Genomic DNA, 12,823 nt, shown 5'->3' on the forward strand with positions numbered 1-12,823 from the left:
GAAATTTACACTGCTAGGGGGTCAGAGGAGGAGCCCAGGAAGGAGAGCTGCAGCAGGGGGCACAGGCAGGTGGGGTGCCTGCTGCTCTGCTGCCCAGGGCGCCCCGGGGCCAGGTGAGCTGACACCAGCGGAGCCGAGGCCCGGCCTGGGGAGGAAGCTGCTCCTCTCCTGTGGTGGCCGCCCGCCATCAGCTGGGTCAGTGACTCGTCAATAGATCCGGTTGAGCCGACACAGCTGGAGTTGCAGGCCGCACAAAGGCACTGGTTATTTGGCTTCCGTGGGGATTTGGTGTGATTTGCAGCTTGGCGCTTGGCCAGGGCGACACTCACAAAGCCTGGTCAGCTGTCACCGTGTCATGCGTTCTACCGAGAGAAATGACCTGAGTGCAGTTTCACGGCGCGTGGGAAGAACGCGAGCTCTGAGGTCACACAGGTCCCCGGGTCGGGCCACTCTGTCCCTGGCTGCCTGTGGTAACTTGAGGACTGGACGGTCTTCTCCGAGCTGAAATGAGAAGGCACAAACCCACCTGAAAGAATTTCTCATTACAAAGCGGGTTCTTCCTCAAGGCCTGGTCCAGGGCCTGGCACGAGGCCGGCGCTCGTGGAACGGTGGGTTTGATCTAGGAGAGAGGCCCAGACCCTTCCACTGCCTCCTCCCTTCCCGTCTCCCTCTCCCCAAGTCCTACCACGTCTTGACTTCTCCCTTGGTTCCCTGGTTGGGGCCATACCTTTGCTCCTCGGGGTCCCTGCACGCCTCCTGACCACTGTCCCGTAGATGCCACTGGTTCCAGGGTGAAGCGAGAGGGAGACACGGGGCACCGGGTGCAGCCACGGTGGGTCTAGCAGAGACCAGAACCGAGGTCAGTGACAGGAGACAGCAAGTGTTGACAGGGTAGATGTGAGATACGACCTCCAAGAGGCCAGCCCAAGGTCAGAGCCAGCAAGTGGGGGACAGGTCAGGCTGCAGAATCAGGGAGCTCTAGGCAACCTGGCCGGTCCCCTCTTAAAGGCCTCTGATGTCCCAGCCCTATGCAAAGCCTCCACCAGCCTTAAAGTGCTGGTATCTACAGATCCCAGCAGCTGGCATCCAGGGGCTCCCACGACTCAGGGAAGAAATGAGGTCTTGAGAATGAAGGTGGCATTTTCTTGTGGAAAGACTTGGCTTTGAGAGAAGGAGTAACCTACGGGTGGTGGCCAGCTGGCCTTGCAGATGACACTATGAACTGGCCAGAGAGTTCTGAGCCACCAGCGACTGCAGGGTCTGGGGGCCCTCACAAGGCCTGGGGTGTGGTAGGAACAGCACCCCTGATCCAAAGGGCTGGAAACCAACATTGGATGGGGAAACGTGTCCAGAAATCCCAGATACCTTGAAAGACAAGCCGACATGCCAAGTGAAAAGGGAAATGCGAGGATTTGCTAGAAAATTAAAAACAAAACAAAACAAAAACTCAAATGCAGAGGAAGGCTAGGGCCAGGAATCACATCTCACGTGGCCTGGAGCGTCTGCTTGCCACGGACAGTGCAGTGACGTCCAAGGGTGTCACCTGTATGTCCTCTTCGGTGAAATATCTGGCCATGGCTCTTGTCCTCCTCTAACCAGATGATTCGTTTTTTACTTAATATTTTGCTGAGTTTGGGAAGTTCTTTATGTAATTGGGTGTAGGGCATTTGTCGGGTGGGTGGTCTGCTAATATTCTCTCCCAGTCTTTCAGTCTTAACAAGGGCTTTTGCAGGACAAGGCTCTTACTTTGATGTGGCTCGTTTTCCCTTTTCCTGTTATGGGCAGTGTAAGGCTGTTGGTGTCAAGTCTAAGGGTTCACTGCATAGCTCCAGATCCCAGTATTTTTCTCTAAGAGATTTACAGTTATATGTTTTGCATGTAAGTCTGATACTCCAGCATCATTTGTTATAAAGGCCGCAGGCCAAGGAGAGAAGCTGCAGAAGAAACCAACCCAAGTCTTGACTTCTAGCCTCCAAAAGAATAGAAAATAGGTTTGCGTTGTGGAAGCCCCCAGTGTGGTGCTCCGTACGGCAGCCGGCACAGGAGTATCGCTGGGCTCGGTGGGTCCTTCCTGGGTTCTCCATTCTGCTTCACTGTTCTGTGTCTATCCTACCACAGCGACTAGACTCCTTAGCTCCAGCAAGACTTATATCCAGTAAAGTGGTTTCCTTCATTTTATTCATATTTTGCTTCATTGTTTAAGTTTTTGAGGGTTTGCAACATTCAATATAAATTGTACTACAACCTTGTCCATGCATACAAAAACGTTGCTGGAATTTTGATAGGAATAACATTAAACCTATAAATTAATTTGGGAGGAATTGATATGTTTACTATATTGAATCTGCAAACCTATGAACATGGATTATTTAGATCTTCTTTGATTACTTTCTTCTTCTTTTTTTTAAATTTAATTAATTTATCTTTGTCACAGATGTTTCTCTTTTTTCCCCCATTGACACCCTCCTCCTGTTCCTGTCCCCCACCCCCAGCATTGTTGTCTGTGTTCATTGGTTATGCTTAAATGTATAAGTTTATCTCTTCCCTCCCCCCGCCTCCTCCTCTGAAGTCTGTCAGTCTGAACCTACTTCTATGTCTCCAGGTCTCTTGTTCACCACCTTATTTTCTTCATTATATTTCACAAATAAGTGACATCATGTGATATTTGTCTTTCTCTGACTGGCTTATTTCACTTAGCATAATACTCTCCAGGTCCCTTAGGTCATCTCAAAGGATTAGAGATCTTTCTTTCTTACAGCTGCATAGTACTCCATTGTGTCTATGTACCACAGCTTTTATCCACTCATCTACTGATGGGCACTTGGGTTGTTTCCAGATCTTAGCAATTGTAAATAGTGCTGCTATGAACACAGGGGTACATACATTCTTTCTGATCAGTGTTTCAGGCTTCTTAGGATATATTCCTAGAAGCAGGATCACTGGATCAAATGGAAGTTCAATTTTTAATTTTTTGAGGAAACACCATATTGTTGTCCACAGTAGCTGCACCAGTCTGCATTCCCACCAGCAGTGTACTAGAGTCCCCTTTCTCCACACCCTCACCAGCATTTGTAGTTTGAGGATTTGTTGATGGCGGCCATTCTGACAGGTGTGAGGTGATACCTCATAGTCATTTTAATTTGCATCTCTCTGATGATAAGTGATGTTGAGCATTTTTTCATATTTCTGTTGGCCATTTGTATATCCTATTTGGAGAGGTGTCTATTTAGGTCCTCTGCCCATTTTTTAGTTGGATTCTTTGTCTTTCTTTCATTGAATTGGATCAGTACTCTATATATTTTGGAAATTGTATCAGTGAAAATTCTGCTGCATGTGATGTCTGAAATTTTGTTACCTACAGTTTCTTCTAAGATTTTTATGGATTCACAAGTCACATTTGTCTTTTATCCACTTTGAGTTTATTCTTGTGTATGGTGTAAGTTGATGTTCTAGTTTCATTTTTTTGCATGTAGTTGTCCAATTTCCCCCAAACCATTTATTGAAGATGCTATCTGTTCTCCATTGTATACTCTTGCCACCTTTGTCAAATATTAATTGAGCATAATGTCTTGGGTCAATTTCCAGGATCTCTGTTCTGTTTCATTGATCCATATGCCTGTTCTTGTGCCAGTAGCAGGCTTTTTTTTTTTTTTTTTTTTTTTTTTTTATTACAATGGCTTAGTAGTGTAAACTGATATCTAGTATTGTGATCCCTCCTACTTTTTTCTTCTTTTTTCATGATTGCTATGGCTATTTGTGGTCTTTTTTTGGTTCCATATAAACTTCAGCACATAGATTCTATACCTACTTTGTCAAATTTACATTTAATTTTCTTTGGAGCAATTGTCAATGGTATTGTGTTTTAAATTTTGGTTTCAAAGTGTCCATTTGTGTATGTAGAAATGCAATTTATTTTTTGTATTGTTCTATATTCTGCAATCTTGCTGACCTCATTTATTTTAAGTCTAGAAGAGGTTTTTTTTTAAAATATATATTTCTTGTTTTTTCTATGTAGACAATCATGTCATCTGAAAATAAGGACAGTTTTATTTCTTCATTTCCAAAAGTATGCCTTTTGTTTATTTTTTTGTTTACCTTATTACAATGGCTCAAACTCCTGGTGTGAAAGAGGAGTGGGGAGAGCAGACACCCTTCCTTGTTCACTATTAACTATGATATTAACTGTTGGCTTTTTGCAAGTTCTCTTTATCACATTGAGGTGGTTCCCTTCTGTCCTAGCATACTGGGAGTTTTAACAAACTATTATTATTGTCATAGATAAGCATTAGATTTTGTCAAATGTTTTTGTTTCAATTTATATAATCATGTGCATTTTCTTTTTGTTCGTTAGCCAGTTGATATGGTTGATTGCATTGACTAATTTTTGAATGTTGCATGTCTTATACAAATTTTAATTGATTGTGATGCATAATTTTTTTATATGCCATTGAATTAAATTTGCTGATATTTTGTTGAGGATATTTGCCTCTAAATTCATGAAAGATAATTGGTCTGTAGTTTTCTTTTCTTATGATGTTTTTGTCTGATTTTGGCATCATAGTGATACTGGTCTCATGACATGAACTGTGGATTGCTCCTTATTTTACTTTCTTGCTGAGATTACCTAAAATCGATGTAATTGTTTAAGTATTTGGTAAAAGTCATAGGTGAAGCCATTGGGCCTGGATATTTATTTTGGGAAAATTTTAAATCACAAATCTATTTCCTTTAATGGTTATAAGACTATTCAGGCTATCTATTTCATCTTGGCTGAGTTTCATAGTTGTAGTTGTGGTTCATTTTGTCTAAGTTGTCAAATTCAGGAGTGCAGAGTTATTTGTAGCAGTCCTTTATTATATTTTTAATGGCTGCAGGATCTGTAGTGAAATTTCCTGTTTCCTTCCTGATATTGGTGATTAGTTTTTTCTTTTTTCTTTTTATCTTTGTTGATCTTGCTAGAAGTTTATCAACTCCATTACTTTTTTTTTAAGAAGTAGTTTTTTTGTTTCATTGATTTTTCTCTACTGTTTTCCAGTGTCATTTTTTTTTTTTTTTTTTTTTTTTTTACCAGTTTCTGCTCTTGTTTTTATTTCCCTCTTTCTACTTGCTTTGAATTTCTTTCTTTCTTTTTCTGGCTTCTTGAGGTAGAACATAGGCTATTAATTTTTCCTTTTCTCATGTAAGCATTTAGTGCTATACATTTTCCTGCAAGATATTTCACTGGAGATAGAATTCAAATTTGACAGCCTTTTTCCTCCAGCACATGAAGGATGTTGTGCTACTTCCTCCTCGATGCCATATTTCCACATGAAAAATCTGCTGTCATTCAAACTGGCAAGTTCCTATAAGAAAAGTATCATTTCTCTTGGTTGCTTTTAAGACTTTTTCTTTCTTTTTAATTTTCAGAAGTTCACTTACAATGTATCTTGTTGCAGTTATCTTCTAGTTTGTCCTATTTAAGCTTTGTTCAGCTTTTTGAGTTGGTCGATATATTTTATTCACCAAATTTGGGAAGTTTTCAAGCATTATTTCTTTGAAAACATTTTAGCCCCACATTCTTTCTCTTCCTCTTTGAGAATCCAATCATACAAGTTTTAGATCTTTTGTTTTTCTCCAACAGGTCTCTGATGTCTCTTGGTTAATTCCCTTGTCTGGCTGAAGTGTATTCTCAAGTAACATATAAGAAAGGGTGAGAGGCGAATACATTTCCCAAATCTTAGCATCTGTAAAAATGTCTTTTTTCTACTCTTACATTTCACTGTTTATAAGAGTATTGAATCTCAGGTTGAAAATAGATTTTTCTATCAGAATTTTTAAGACATTGCTTTATAATCTTTCAGCACCTAATGTGATTGATACATGGTCAAAAACAAATAATTTTCTTCCTTTTTAGGTGACTCAATTTTATTTAAGTTTTCAGAAAACTTTAAGGTATTCTTGTTTATCCTTATGCCAAAACCACACTATATTTACCACTATAGCTCCATAGTCAGTCTTGAAATTTGGTAGTGTAAGTACTTAATCTTTGTTCTTTTTCTACCCAAAATGAACTGACCACTCCAGGTCTTTGCATTTCTATATAAATTTAGAATGATATGTCAATTTGCACAAAAGTGAAAACTTCTGTGATTCTACTTGGATGGGAATAAATGTATAAATCAATTTGTAGAGTTGATGCATTAATACAACTGAGATGTTCTATTCAGTAACAAGGTATATTTCTTTATTTCTTAGGCTGTCTTTTATTTCTTTCACTAATATTTAATAGTTTTTTAAAAATATACAGGCCTGCTCACTTTACATTATTTCTTTATAAACATTTCATAGGTGTGGTTGTGCCTGGGGCTTTGTACCCTTTTCCATTTTCTGGCGGGCTCTTGGAACCTCACCAGGTACTGGGAGCCCGGGGGCCTTTCGAAGTCCTGGCAGAAAGCGTGTGGGTCCAAAAGGTCCTCTGGAGTTTGGGATCCCCTGTGTCAGTCCCCTAGCCAATGGCACTTACAAGTTTTGAGAGCTTGTGAGCAGAAAAGGGACATGGTCTCATGTGAGTTTAGGGAAGAGTCTTCTGACAACAGTGTGTGTGTTCCAGGGCAGGAGGTTGGGGCCACCCCAGAGGCAAGGGCACTAAGAGCTGGCATGAGCCCAGCCTCTGACTCTGTGATGAGGAAAGAGCCTCTTCCTAAGGAGACCATCTCGGTGATTCTGAGCGAAGCTGTGGAACCAGAGGCCCCCGTTTGAAGTGCTGGAGAACAGGCAGAGCTCCTCCCACGAGAGTCCTCTCCATCCCCAGTGTGAATCTTTGGGATGCTCTCCATCCCCAGTGTGAATCTTCATGAGTACCCGTTTCCTTGCCCCAGTCTGTGTGGCCAGTGGGACTTCCTTACTCTCGACTCCCTCCCTAGGTGCCTGGTGGGACCAAGTCGCTTCGGCTGTGCCCCTGAGCTTGGGCCCTCAGTGCAGGCTCAGCGTGGTGCTGAGCTTATCATGTGTCCATGGAGTGGAGCCTGCCGGCTTTTCCTTGGCAAGGCCTTTGGCGGACTTAGCCGGTTTCTATTAGTCATCACCCAGTTGTTTCACCCCAAACCAGTTCTCTGCCTGGAAGGACACTGTGCTAAACTCCAGGGGCTCCTCGTAAGTCCAGATCACTGCTGTTGAGGCTGGGCTGGAGATCTCGGGGGGCAGTGGAACATCACCCCATCACACATTAGTTTTCTGTGCTTCTCTCTTCTGCTGGAGAGGCAGAGACAATAAAGGCACATTGGGGTCCACCAGAAGATGCCTAATTGCTCTGCCAAGAAGCCAAACCCGCCGCAACGCAGACTGACCTGGACGGATAGCGATGTTCAATCATTTTTCATAGACGCTCACGAAAATAGTGCTGCCTCTGGCCAGGCAGTCCGGAGAGTGCCCAACAAGTGAGTTCTGAGTCCCAGGTGAGGACTCTGGCTCTGGAAAGTCTTGGATCAACTAATGACACCTCTTGTGCAAATTTTAAACCTCCCAATAATGTCCGTGCATGTGGCCTGATGGTACCATAGAGAGTTCAGGAGTGGTACATATATTAGTCACTGTAATTAAAATCCTGGGGTTATATTATATGTTATTTGTATGGCAGTTTGTGATGCGTTTAATGCTCCCAGTTTCAAAATTATTAAAGCTACTGTCCCTGGCCTGCCAAAGTGATAAGCAAAGTAAGGATGCGATCTTATTCCCTCTCGACGGGCAGGCGGGGAGGAGGGCGGGTGTGGGATTTCCTTATAAAGAGACCGAATGCCAAGGAAAAGAATTCCAGCGGTGCAGCGGGCACGTTGAAAGGGTTTGCTGGGATCATTAATATTGCAATGAAACTAATTAAACCTGGAGCTGGAAGGAGTTTGTTAGCGGTCTGGAGCCAGGGACTCTGCCTCTGCAGGGCTGGTCACAGCACAGTGAGTCGGGGGTTGTCAGCTGAGCTTGGGGCCACGTGGCTCCCTCCTTCCTGTGGCCTCCGACATTGGGCTCGCACTACGATCGGTAGTCGGCAGACGTGAGCCCAGAGATTTCCGTGGAGCACCTCAAGTCCCTTAGCCTTGTCTCCAGGGGACCTGGACAGTGCCACTCCTGCCGGCGGATCATCCCTCGTGGGCTACTGAAGTGGGCGTTTGCAGGCAGGGAGGGCGGTACTGGACAGGCTCTCTGCCCAAGCAATGGGAGGCACTTCAACAGCACACTCGACTCACCTCACGCACCAGGACGAAGCGCCGCACAGCTTCAGTGGGAGCTTTGTGATTCCGAAGGGCTTGCACATACGTGTCATCTGCTCTTCTGAATAATTCCCACAAAATGCCTTTAGCATGTCTTCCCCCACGCTGGTCACTGAGAGGGAGGTTGGTGCGTGCAGGCTGGGTTCAGGGGCAGTATCTGTGGAGGGCCCTGAGGACCACCCTGCGGGGGAGGTGTGGCGAAGGGAGAAGCAAGCTGCAGGACCCCAGCACCAGGGAGCTGTGGGGCGGGAGTGGCCTTCAGAGGTGTCCTGGGTTGGGTTGAGGGGGTCAGTTCTTCATTATTTTACTTTGATCACTCATTGAACGGGGGCCACTGGGGAAGGGGGGACCTCGGGCCGGAAGGTCTGTGCCGACAGTGCCAGTGAACAGGCTGTCGGCTGGCAACTCCCCACCCTCAGCACCCTGCAGCTAGTGACTCCCCACCCTCAGCTGGTGACTCCCCACCCGCAGCTGGTGATTCCCTACCCTCAGCTGGTGACTCCCCACACGCAGCACCCGTAGCTGGCGACTCCCCACCTGCAGCTGGTGACTCCCTACCCTCAGCTGGTGACTCCCCACCTGCAGCACCCGCAGCTGGCGACTCCCCACCCGCAGCTGGTGACTCCCTACCCTCAGCTGGTGACTCCCCACCCGCAGCACCCGCAGCTGGCGACTCCCCACCCTCAGCTGACGACTCCCCACCCACAGCTGGCGACTCCCCACCAGAGCACCCGCAGCTGATGCAGCAGTCCCTTCCCTTTGGGGTGCTGGGCAGCACATCCTCTGCAGTTCTGTTCATCATACTCTCCCTTGACCCTAGCACCGCACCGGGACTGTGGTAGGTTTTTAAGATATTTGTGAACGCAGGTAGAATATTCCCATTTCACGCAGAGAAAACCAAGGCTAAGGAAAGTGAAGTACTTGGTGGAACTACACTTGGGAGGAGGCTCCTACCTCCAGAATCCTGGCCTTGGTCTCTGTCTCTGAAGTAACTGCTCATGAACAATGAAGTGAGGGCAGGGGACATCTGGGCCGTGCGCACCTGGCCCCTGGCACCGATCAAGTTCATCCTTTGATACCCGAAGAAGAGAGCTAGGTTTTGTCCATTTCAAGGCCTTCCCCTGAATCCCCAGCCTCGGCCAGCTTCGCGTGCAAGGCTGTCACTGAGCACACCAGGAAGGACAGGGCTTGTCTATCAGGCCAACAAACAGGACCCTGAGTTTCAGGACCCCCAGAGTGAAAGGCAGGCCCTGCCCCCCACACTGACTTGACTCGGCAGCTTTGGCCAACGGGAAGAGCTCCCTGGGGCCGGGGGCCAGACAAAGAGGACAGAGCCGGTGGGCACCCAGGCCCCGTGTTGCAGGAAGTTGCCCGGAGATGCCCTCTTGGTAGCTTGTTACAAGGTCTCAGCCTTACTACTTGCATTTTAGGCAAAACCAAATGTGTCAGTCTGAACCCAAACATGTAAATCTGATAACCAGACAAAGAGGACACACATGTTTACTTTCCTCGGTTTTCTGGCCCTGGAATTCAGCACATCCCATGTGCCACGAGTGGGTTGGAGATGAGCCTCACATTGTCGCTCTCAGCCCTGGGGACAGTGAGCCGGGCAGGAAGGGCAGGCTCACCTCCGACCACAGGCAGCCTCTCTGTTTATTCCCATGTTACACTCGGGTCATACACAGCCTGGAAAAGACGGGGTGAACCATTTCAGTCACCTCGCTCTGGGGAGCTTGTTTCGAATGTTGGAAGCACAAAGTCTGTGTATCCCCGAGAAGGAGACAAAATCGCTTACATGTGGTAAAAATCTGTCTCAGTTTTCCAAGTCAAACCCTATGTCCCAAAGGAAATGGTCTCTCTCCCGGGGCCCTGAGCAGCTGAGCAGTAACTGTTGGGTCCACACGACCCAAGGCTCCTGAGAGCATCTTCCTCAAGCCCCTCACTCTGTAGGTGAGGACACGAGTCCCGGAAGGTGAATGCCTGAGCAATGGGCGTAGGGACGAGAGAAGTTAATTTGACATCATTAACCCTGCTCATCACCTAGAATGATCCCGTAACAGCTCATGAACGATGATAATTATCTAATTGCATACTTTATCTACATAGTATATTTTATGCATTATATAATTATCACCATCATAATTAATGGTGGTTAATTCTTCAGCAGATAAAAGTAGTCTGCTGAAGGGGGTATTTAGATATGTTTTTGTTTTTTTCACTTCAAGGTTATGCCCAGGCTGGCTTTTGTTTATTGTTCCCCACAGGCAGCAGAGAGGGCAAGAAAACAGGACACCACTCACCGTCCCCAGTTCTTGGTGGCCAGCCGTCACTTCCCACCGCGAGCAGAACACATCTCCAGGGCTGTTCAGGGTGCTCCCCGGTGCCTGAAGATTCAACTTGACTTTACTGTAGGCCCCCCAACACCACCATTTCAGGGGAGTGGGAAATTCAGTGATCAACTCTGAATCTTCCTTGTTACCTTCAATAATTTCTAATGTTTTGGGTTAAGTTCAACTGCAATAGATCCCAACATCTCAGTGGTTTAAAGACGTCTGGAGCCAGGCAGCCCAGCACCAAAAAGACAATCCCATGGTGTCTTGATGGTGTGAGCTCCTCGCTTTCTTCTTCACACCCAGATGTGTAGCTGTCATCCTCAAGGTTGTCTCCTGGTCCAAAATGGTTGCAAAGTTCCAGCCATCATATCAGCCTTCCAGGCTGGCACCTGGAAGGAAGCAGGGGTTGGGGGCAGGATTAAAGACTTCTCTTCCCAGTTGAATAGACTTTTCAGCATTCCCATAGAACAATCCAGTTCTGTTCATTGGCCAGAATCAGGCACAGACTACCTTTACTGCCAGGGAGGGAGGTAAGTAAAGATTTTAGCTGGTGCATTTTCTCCTAGCTAAGAAACCAGGGCTCTATCACTAAGCAGGAAAGGAGCATAATGATTGGGTGTAGAGCACCACTGACAGTTACAAGATTCCACGAGATCGCGGATGCCAAGCCTTTAGCACAGCTCCTGGCACATGGTTAGGTTCTCACTTACTTAGCAGTGGTTTAGGAGTGCCTCCATCTATTAGGGGCGAGGTGACAAAGAGAAGGCTGTCCCTGTTCTCAGAGAATTCGTGATCTAATGCTCAGGCAGGTCGTGGAGGTATAGACAGTCTGCCCAGCAGACGAAGCTCTTTGAGCAGACGGGCTTCTGACCGATGGCACCTTTGTGGGTTTCAAAGGATGAGGCTGAAGAGCCAGTCAGGCAGGTGCCTATGATCTTCCTGTGTTTATGGTCATAAGAAAGTTTGGGGGTTGCTGAAAGAGGCTGCTCATGAAGGGCAGCATGGTGAGGCAGAAACGGTACAGGTTTCCCAGACAGTCCTGGGTTCAAATCCTACAATGATGCTGCCGCTAGCCCTCAATGTGGCAAACCTCAGCTCCCGATCTGCCAAATGGAAATAACAGCCTTCCGCGGGCCTGCTGTGGGGGCCGCCGCAGAGTCTCGCTGTCAGCGGGTGCATCAGCTGTTCTGCGCGGGGCCTGAGAACCTGCATTTCCAACAAGCTCCCAGGTAATGCTGATGCTGCTAATCTGAAATCTACACTCTGGCCAGCCTTGGTTAGGAAATGCTTAACCTCATGACGGATCCCACCTGCCTGCCCTAGAGGGGAGCACAGTCCCTCCACTTTGGGCTGCTGTGCGGATCGAACGAGACCCCGTGTGAGGAGCGCCCTGCGGAATGCGTGAGCCATGTGCGGTCCCTTTATTCCAAGCTCCCTAATGCAAGGATGCATAATTTGCCTCCTCCAAAGTGTGGGGTTACATATTCTGCTTAAAACTTTCTCAGGTCAGGATCGCAGGGAGCAGACCCCAGGGTAGGGCTTATTAAGGGCACCCTCCCAGAGAAACTGGTAAGGGAGGGCTAGGGGCCAGGGCAGGAAAAGGGAGGAGTCCAGCCAGGGTGTGATTTCAGCCATCAGCCCGCCCAGGGGCACATCAGCATGGGGTGTGTGTTGGCAAAGGGGTGTCAGCAGCCCCAGGACAGTCTCCCTTCAGGGAAGACAAAGAACAAGTGAACTGGGAGAGAACTGGGAGAGGAAGCAGAGGCGTGGTCCCAAGGCCAGGGGGTCTGGGCAAAGCACTGCTCTGTCTACTTTGGGAAGTTAAATGCACTTTTATGTTTGAGTCTCACAAGACGACAAAGCTGAAAACAAAAATGTTAAGTGCACACATGTTCTCAGAGAAGGTTCTAGATGCATCTTTACAGGACTCACCATGACCAACCAAAATGGGTCCTGGGATCTTTAGCCATCACTAGTCTGCTGCAGAGCCGTCAGAAGGAGACCACAGGGAGCCCACAGGTCATAGGAAGGTTCCTTGTCCTCTCCTTCCTCGCGCCCAGCCCTGGATGATGCAGCCGGGGCGGAGGACAGAGGGAGGGGTGGAGGGGCGGAGGGCAGAGGAAGGGGCGGGGGGCAGAGGAAGGGGCGGAGGGCAGAGGAAGGGGCGGAGGACAGAGGAAGGGGCGGAGGGGCGGAGGGCAGAGGAAGGGGCGGAGGGCAGAGGAAGGGGCGGAGGGGCGGAGGGCA

The 12,823-nt window shown here is 47.4% G+C and overlaps 1 long non-coding RNA gene across 1 annotated transcript; it reads right to left on the reverse strand.

Annotated features, from left to right (window-relative positions):
* Window positions 1-201: 201 nt before the first annotated feature.
* On the reverse strand, window positions 202-12,622 carry LOC118632772. Its single transcript, XR_004960051.1, has 4 exons — window positions 12,509-12,622; window positions 10,544-10,965; window positions 728-838; window positions 202-501 (listed from the first exon to the last, which is right to left on the reverse strand). It is a non-coding gene; the product is annotated as an uncharacterized LOC118632772 (long non-coding RNA).
* Window positions 12,623-12,823: the final 201 nt, after the last annotated feature.

The sequence above is a fragment of the Molossus molossus genome, unplaced genomic scaffold (genome assembly GCF_014108415.1).
Source record: "Molossus molossus isolate mMolMol1 unplaced genomic scaffold, mMolMol1.p scaffold_m16_p_17, whole genome shotgun sequence".
Lineage (NCBI taxonomy): Eukaryota > Metazoa > Chordata > Mammalia > Chiroptera > Molossidae > Molossus > Molossus molossus.